This window comes from Dendropsophus ebraccatus, chromosome 6 (assembly GCF_027789765.1).
Source record: "Dendropsophus ebraccatus isolate aDenEbr1 chromosome 6, aDenEbr1.pat, whole genome shotgun sequence".
NCBI lineage: Eukaryota > Metazoa > Chordata > Amphibia > Anura > Hylidae > Dendropsophus > Dendropsophus ebraccatus.
Window position 1 is genome coordinate 31,842,244 of NC_091459.1, and position 8,676 is coordinate 31,850,919.

The following is an 8,676-nucleotide window of genomic DNA, read 5'->3' on the forward strand; positions in this document are numbered from 1 at the left end:
GAGAAGAAAGGAGCCTGACACCAGTGTTCAAAGGATAATTTAAAGATTAATGTGCAACTATCAGATAAAGCAAACTGAGGAAAGTTTCCCCCATAGAAGTTATCACTTTGGATTGCACTTGCCACAGAGCGGTGAGATCTCACTGTTACGTTATAAATAACACCATTTATTAAAGTCACAATTTGAAATGAAATTTGTTATGTATGAGTATAACTAAAACCTGATCAGTTCACACTCTCCTCTGTTTGCCTGGGGATATTGGGAGGTAAATAGATTGCTAGAAAGCAACCTGTGACTACAGCTTAAATTACATTTTACCAAGTGAGTTGAATGACTTTTTAATTACAGCACTGATATCCACATGCTGTCACCACTGCCTGATATAGCGGAGAATGATTTGATTTTTAACTTTGATGCACGAAGGGGAAATGAAAAGTACAGCTTTTTTCTTAGAATTGTAATTTTCCGCTTCCTTGCAAGGGAGGACCCTAATCTTCAAAGCCTTACAGTAGATTATGTTTTTGGCGACTTAGAAAAATGTGCAGAAATGTAGGATTCTCAGGAAATAAAGACTTTTTTTTTTTTTTTTGTGCCTTCCTTGATATAATTATTATATTTAAGAGCAGTGTAAAAATTGGAAAAGACACAATATTTCTACCCAATTTAGAACTAATGCACTTGTAAAGGATTTGCTAAAAACTGCTAAATAATAGGCTTTTAAACAGTATATAATTACAATACATACAGTGTAAAATTAAAGATGCAAAATTTATTTCCAATTTGTGGTTATGAGAGTCTAAATGTTTCTGGTTCTGTGCATAAAGATGCCATTTGGCGAATATCTATGAGGTCCATTAGCAACTGTATTTTGGGCATATTTCAATAGTCCCCCACTGGGAGAAAATAAAGTCACTGGCTATGTTCACACAACATTTTTTTCAGCTCCATTTAAAATTACGTCCGTTATTTTGACTCTAAAATAACGGACATTTTTTGAAGCCTGACATCCCCTTAGTGCAATGACGGGTGTTTGCACATTATTTTAGTTTGGGGTTACTAATTGCTCTTTGGGTGTGGCTTAATTGAAAAATCCATTAAGTTTAATAGTAAAAACGGAGAAAGAACGGTGACACAATAAGAACTGTGTGTGAACAACTAAGAAAAAACGTCCGCTATTTGCAAAAAACATCAGAAAATAATGTTCATGCTCATTATTTTGATGTGCAAAAGAAGGGTCCGTGGAGTCTCAGTTACAAGTCTCAAAACACGGGAGTAACCAGATATGCCTCCAGGGGAGGGAAGCCTATTGCCAAGGGGGTGCCTCCCAGTGGGGAGATCACCAAACCACCCTGGTACGTAACCCCTTAAGTCTCACTCGGTTGCGAGTATTGGAACATAAATAGGGAAATACCAGGGTGGCCCCTTTTACGTCTAAGTCTAACTCTGTGGCAAGTATTGCAACATGACAAGGGTTTACCAAGGCAGGCATCCATCCACAGACGATCGTTTCGGGGTAGTTGCCCCTCGTCAGTGTGGAGTAGGATTCTGGCTAACAGGGGCAATGAAAAATAGACAAAACACAGCAATCGCTGAACTCAGGGAGACCAGCGACCAAAAAAATCAAATGGAGTACTCACTGAAGAGTCTCCACCGATGCATTGCCCCCTATAAATTTAAATATGCAAAAGAAGATGTCCGCGGCAAAAACGTCCGTTTTTCAATGCATTGTGTGCATTGGACGTCCGTCTTCCCATTGATTCCAATGCAATGGCACTTGTGTCAGTTAAATAGCGAAATCGGCAGTTTTTTCTCCATTTTTGATGTTGTGTGAACATAGCCACTCTGTGACAAATGAGAGGTAAAGATATGCCTTAGGCAACTTTCATGTGGCAGGATTGTGGTCAGTATTGTACTTAAGTTTTTCTAACTCAAAAGCAGGAATGAAACAAACATAGTGGAAAAGTATAAATGAAAGATTTTGGACCCATATTTTTTATTTTATTTTTTGCTTAAAAATAGCTGGGGGACGTTCTGGAGATCAGTGGGGGGAACGGAGGTCGGACCCCCCCCCCCCCCCAAATCACTTACTTGTCCCCTTTCCTGTGCATAGCGGACAAGTTAGTTTTGGGTGGACAAACTCTTTAAGTCATTTGGATTGTCTGCATTGCCTGGTCTTACAACTTGCCATCGAAACCTTGGGGATGAGCATTCATGTTAACACTATAACATTAGTGTCAAAAAGGAAGGTATCCACAGCTCCTTTAAAAAGTATTTGCGTTTTTATTGGTACAACTTAAAAAATAACAAAAGCATTAAAACCGCGCCGACGCGTTGCGGAGGCAACCCTCCTTAATCATGGCTAGTGTGTGTTTGAACATTCAATACCTTTATACATAGCAAAGTGTACCTCCTCCATTAGGCCCCACCCCAAGGTGGGGAAACAGAAAGGGGCCAAAAATGGAGGAACCACGTGACACACATTACAAATAGGCAAATAATAATGAACCAAAACAAATACAGAACAAAAAATGAATAAATTAGTAAATAAACATTAGATCTGTTTTTTGGTTTATGCCCTTCGGGAAGCGTGTTGCTAAATGTAAGATCCAATATGCTTCCCTCTTACGAAGCATTTGGACCCAATCTCCACCCCTTTTCGGTTTATCAACCTTCTCTATGGCCTGTATGGTGAGTGAATGGGTGTCACCCTCGTGGCACTGGTGGAAATGTCTGGACAATCCTGACATGGCTCTGGAACCACCAAAAGGGGAATCAACAGAGCGAATGTCACGGAGATGTTCAGAGAATCAAATTTTAAGTTTCCTTTTAGAGGAACCTACATACTGTAATCTACAGGTAGTACAATGTGCTAAATATACAGTATATGTAGTGTCACAATTTAGGAAGCTCTGTATCCTAAAACTACGTCCTGTGGTGTAGGAAGTAAACGTGGATTGTTTTGTTGTAAAAAAACACATTGGACACCTAGGGGCCCTTTTACACAGAAAGATTATCTGACAGATTATCTGCAAAAGATTTGAAGCCAAAGCCAGAAACAGACTATAAACAGAGATCAGGTCATAAAGGAAAGCCTGAGATTTCTCCTCTTTTTTTAAATCCATTCCTGGCTTTGGCTTTAAATCTTTGGCAGATAATCTGTCAGATAATCTTTCTGTGTAAATGGACCCTATCAGAACCTACACCCAAACTGGAGACAAGAGTGGTGCTGTCTCTGGAAGAATGTGTACATGTTTTTCTAATTTAAGAGAACTTCTTTAAGGGTATAAACCCACACACCGTATATGCAGCGTATTTGTTGCATATCTGCTGCGTATACGGTGTGTGGGTTTATACCCTAAAGGGGTTACCCAGTGCTACAAAAACATGGCCACTTTCTTCCAGAAACAACACCACTCTTGTCCCCAGTTCAGGTGCGGTTTGCAGTTAAGCTCCATTCAATTCAATAGAACTAAGTTGCAAAACCCACTCAAACTGGAGACAAGAGTGTTGCCGTTGTTTCTGGCTATGTTTCTGTAGCGCTGGATAACCGCTTTAATAATGTGCTATATAAGAGCGTATGAAAAAAATGTCAATCTGTGCATACATTGTAGATAAAATTATGATGTGTGCATACATACTGTTTTTCCATAGATTTTGATGTAGCACATTATTAGATTCAAATTGCAAATAGGTTTTAGGGCTGTGGTCATGATCATTATTAGCGGCGGTCTATTTAACGAGATGGCGGTGTTTGCCTGATATGCTCCCAATGTGGGAACATAGCCATTACCTATTTTACTGTTGCATTTTGCTCTTATTTTACTGTGAGTGTAAATAGCCCTAATGTTATGTATGTAAGTTGTGTAAAACCCTGGGAGACTATGTTTACACATAGGGGGACATTTATGAAATATCCGCCCAAGGCGTGCATCAGGGGAAAGGCATGATTTTTTACCCCTCCTCCCTGGCGTACGGAGGCCGTATTCCCTGCTCACCCAATGGGCGGGCAGTGGGAGCACAGAGGGGAGGAGCAAGACGCGGAGGAGGCGTCTGTCAGTTTTTTTTACCCAAAGTCAGGAGTGAAACTGACAGAGAAAAACCACAATGGGAAGATTTGCGCAGTTTCTGTGTTTTTAACCCAGTCCTGTTTATGGTTGAGAAAATACTGACTGAAATATTGTGTGTGACCATAGCCTAAAGCTGTTGTCACACACAGCAGCTTTTGGAAAAACTGACACTGCAGTTTTTGAGTCAGGGCCAAAAGTGTAAGTTATTCCAATAATATTTCCTATTTTTTCGAATCCACTCCTGGCTTTGGCTCTAAAACTTTAACGTAGTAGAAAAGAGACCCACAAACACACAAAACAACTAAATTTTTGGTGATTTCAAAAATGAATCAAGAAAGGTCAGCAATGCTATGTTTTTTTGTTTGTTTTTTTTTGTTTGTCTTTTTTAGCTGATGTCAAAAGAACATTTTTAGGCTATGTTCACACAACGTCATTTGTTAGTGCGTTATTGCGTTGGAGTAATTGGCTAATTGATTTGCGGGCACAGCCACCGGTGCCTGGAAATCAATTGTGAAAAAAGAAGGTTCCTGCAGCCGATACGGAGGTATCGGCTGCAGGAACGGGCTGAGTGCAGCCCGGCGGCCGGCTGTTTAACAGCGTCCGTTGCATAGCAATGGACGCTGTTAAACGGTGTGTGAACATAGCCTTAGACTGTGTTTTCACTAGGTAAAAGTAAGGACAACATGGGAACAAAACCTAAATTGAACAAAATGACAATTTCTTAAAATTCAAACCTTTCTGCAACTCATTAATTACTGATGGCAATTTACAACAAATGGAACATTTATAAGAAAATACTGAGCTAATATTTTGTGATTGGAAAACCAATAAGTACAGAAAAAAAATATTATACACCAATTCAAACATTTACTAGAACTTCTAATGTCTCTTTCCCAATAAAACCACAAACTAGTACTTTGAAAATAATACAGTAAAAAGATCTGGATTTAGATACTGTAGTTTCTCTGAAAATATAAATTCCTTACATTAATTTATTACGTGTTGCTCATCTTGTAGGATGTGATAATTATGTTATATAATATTTTCTCGTTTTAATAAAAATTAAAGATTTTCTTCCCAGAAGTTCCATTAATGTTTTCTGCGTGTAAAAGCTACGTCCTTAACATATCTTTGTGCAACATAAATTATTCTATACTTTATTAACAGTAATAATAGTAAAATGGTTGCAATAAAATTCATGTTTTCCAATTTTCAATGGTCCAGAAATCCTATTGCCCAGCAACAAAGAAGATATTATGGCACAATACCTGTTTATTCTCATTTCTATATGGTTTTTGTTGTTGATTATAATTGTTAATTTTATTTTTAAATATTAAAATCCTCTCAGGGCACAGCCTAAAATGGCCTGAAAGACAGAGCCAATTTTTTTCAAATATGACATGCATCACTTTATGTATAAACTTTTACCTATCCTAGTATTTTGGCAGCATTTGTTAAATTTGCTTTCTATTTTTTTAAGAGAATACAAAGCTTAAAAGTTTAGCAGCAACTTTCCAAATTTTCACAGAAATTTCAAAATCTTTTTTTTTTTTTTTTTTGGGACCAGTTCAGATTTGAAGTGTATTTGAGGGGACTCTATGTTTGAAAGCCCCACCTATTTACCCCATTTCAGAAACTGCAAACAGGGTAGCAGGCTTGAGGCACAGCTGTGCCAAAGATGCGGGACTCTCTGGCGCTGAATGGCAAGACAATAGTCACTACTGCCTTGATGGGAGTTGTAGTGGTAGATAAAATTTTAACTTTTATTGCACAGATGACGCGTTTCGAGGTGAGGCCTGTGCAATAAAAGTTAAAATATTATTTTCCACTACGACTCCCATCAGTGCAGGGGGGACCATTGTCTTGTCATACAGCGCCAGAGAGTCCAGGATCTTCGTCACAGCTGTGCCTCAAGCCTGCTACCTTCTTTGGATTTTCTCCCGGGATCCCAGGCTTCATGGACCGGCTTCAAGTGGCAATATCTGATCAAGTGATCAGCGGTGTCGCGCTCGTAGCACGACCACCCCAGGTGAGCGGCTTTTGTGCCATTGCTAATTCCAGCTTTTAGTTCGAAGTAGCACACTATGTGCACCCGCAGTGTCTTATATCTCTCCTCATTTCTGAAACTGCACCCACCAAACGGTTTCAAATCACACCCAGAAAGTTTAACCCTTTATGTGAGTTACAGAAATAAAAGCTGTGCGTGAGAAAATTGAAAATACTTTCAGAATGGAAAACCTATAAACAGAGAAATGCACCATAATATTAATCACCTTGTAGTTTCTGCAGTTTATAGAAATATCCTATGTGTGGCCCTATTGCACTACTTGACTCAACCATAAGCCTCAGGTAAGGAGATACTAGTGAATTTTGAAGCCTTTATTACATTTGGCCATTTTCACAGTACAACTACAGGTTGGCAGAGGCTCTGGGGTACCAAAACATAAAAAAACACCCCTAAAGGGACACCATTGAGGAAACTGCACCCCTCAAGGAATGTAACAAGGGGTGCAGTGAGCCTTTGAACCCCACAAAGTTATGCGCCATGAAAATTTTATTTTTTCACTAAAACGGTCTAGCCTCAGTTCTTTTTTTTTTCATTTTGAGAATGGGTTAAAAGAGAAAATCAACTTGTAGAGCAATTTCTCCCGAGTAGGAAAATATCCCACATGTGGACATAAAGAGCCATGTGGGCACAAGGCAAGCCTCCAAATAGAGGAAGCACAATTTGTCTTTGGGAGGCTGGATGATGGGGAGGAGAAAGAACACAGAGGAAAGGAGGATCTCCCTATCATCCGGGGGGGGGGGGGGGGGGGGGGGTGCGTCATCCGCTTAAAAACAACTTTAGGCCATTTTTATAGAGGGATTTTTTTTAGGAGTATGTACACGTGTAATGTATAATACATGAGTGGTTTGTGATCAATGATATGCAACACTGATCAATAGCAGTAGGATACACTCTAAAAAATGACAATAAAAAGGGGGGAAAAAATCTATGCCAAAAATTAGCAGTTGCTCATGAGTGATGTGCAACGCCGATCAGTGTCTAGCGGTGGTAGGGAGAACACGAAAAAATTACAATCCACACCCAAGGAAGTTAACAGGTGTTGCGGGTACACAGGGGAGGGTCCAGCCACACAGCACATGACAGTAGCTGGTAGCATAAGCAGAAACCCCTTTAAAAATTAAAGAATGTAAATTAAAGGGTAAGGCCAGACAACACAAAAACGTAGCTGGTGGCGCAGACAGCAGTCCCCTAAAAAATGTGCAGATAAAGAAAAAAATCACTGCACCTTCAAAAATACAGCTTCTCTGTGCTATAGCCCTGAACAGCAACTAGGGGACAGACAGCTCTCACAGCACAGTCCAGCCCTTGTAGGTTCAGTAAAAACTGACAGCTGCTACGGGTCCTTGGGCAGAATACCCAGAGACACTGAGCAAGGATCACCTTGCTCTGAAGCCTTTATCAGGTAAGAATGACACACACCTGCTCTACACACCAACTGTGACTAGAATGTGGTGTGCAGAGACCACTGGCCACTGTCCCCGTACTTCACAATGACGATTGGTGCTATCTCAGTCAGCACAAAACTCCGTTTTTTTCTATGTTACCGGGTCACCAAAGTACAGAATTCCCCTACTCAGCTTTCATTGGCTCGTCGGAATTGACCAGTCAATGACAGCAATCTCTATCATCAAGGAAGGTAACTACGAGATATGCAAACAATTATATCAGCTCCCCATGTCTCATAGTGTTTGTTTCTTGGCTCTCCGGATAGGAAGCACGGAAGACCTGTATTGCGGGCCATATCCCGTATTGTTATGCAAAGGCAAAAAGAGGGATTTTGGTCTCCAGCTTCTCAAAATTCCAAACTTTATTATAATGTCATCATCTAAAATCCAACAGTTAAAACCCCGCTGACACGTTGCGAGGTAGACACCTCTTAATCAAATTGATTAAGAGGTGTCTACCTCGCAACGCGTCGGCGTGATTTTAACTATTGGATTTTAGATGATGATGTTATAATAAAGCTTGGAATTTTAAGAAGCTGGAGACCAAAATCCCTATTTTTGCCTTCGCATAACAAGGAGATATGGCCTGCTATTTACAATGCACAAAGAAAAAAAAAAACACAACAAATGGTGCCGCATGTGCAGATCAACATAACTAAAGCATTTGTGTTTTTTTAATCACAAGTGCACACTCACCTGTTGTGGTCTAAGGTTCAGTTCACACAGAGTAAAACTGGTGGAATTCCGCAAGCCTCCTTGTCATACTGGCAGTCTATGGGAAGCTTGGGCGCCTCCTCTCTCTGTTCGGAAGAAAAAAAATTGCAACAATAAAATGAAATTTCTGAACTTATCCTACTGTATAGTTTTTTACATTTTTGAGGAGACCAGAGGATCTGAAAATAAAAATTTTGCAGGCTAGGTTCACCCAAAGTAAAATAAAAGCAAAATATGACCATAATTTTAAGTGAAAAATGTGAAGAGATTATAAAAAAAAAAAAAAAAAACAGCCACGCCAGCTGCCTGGAAAGGGAGGATGTCACCATGCAGGACCATCGGTACAATAGTATAAAGATCAGTGGTGCTCAATGCCAGAGGA

At 39.8% G+C, this 8,676-nt stretch overlaps 1 long non-coding RNA gene across 1 annotated transcript in view; it reads right to left on the minus strand.

Annotated features, from left to right (window-relative positions):
- Positions 1-8,373, minus strand: part of LOC138794739 (uncharacterized) — a 71,668-nt gene extending 63,295 nt beyond the window's left edge. The window contains exon 1 of the long non-coding RNA XR_011363486.1: positions 8,277-8,373. This is a non-coding gene — a long non-coding RNA (uncharacterized lncRNA). The remainder of the gene's footprint in view (positions 1-8,276) is intronic.
- Positions 8,374-8,676: the final 303 nt, after the last annotated feature.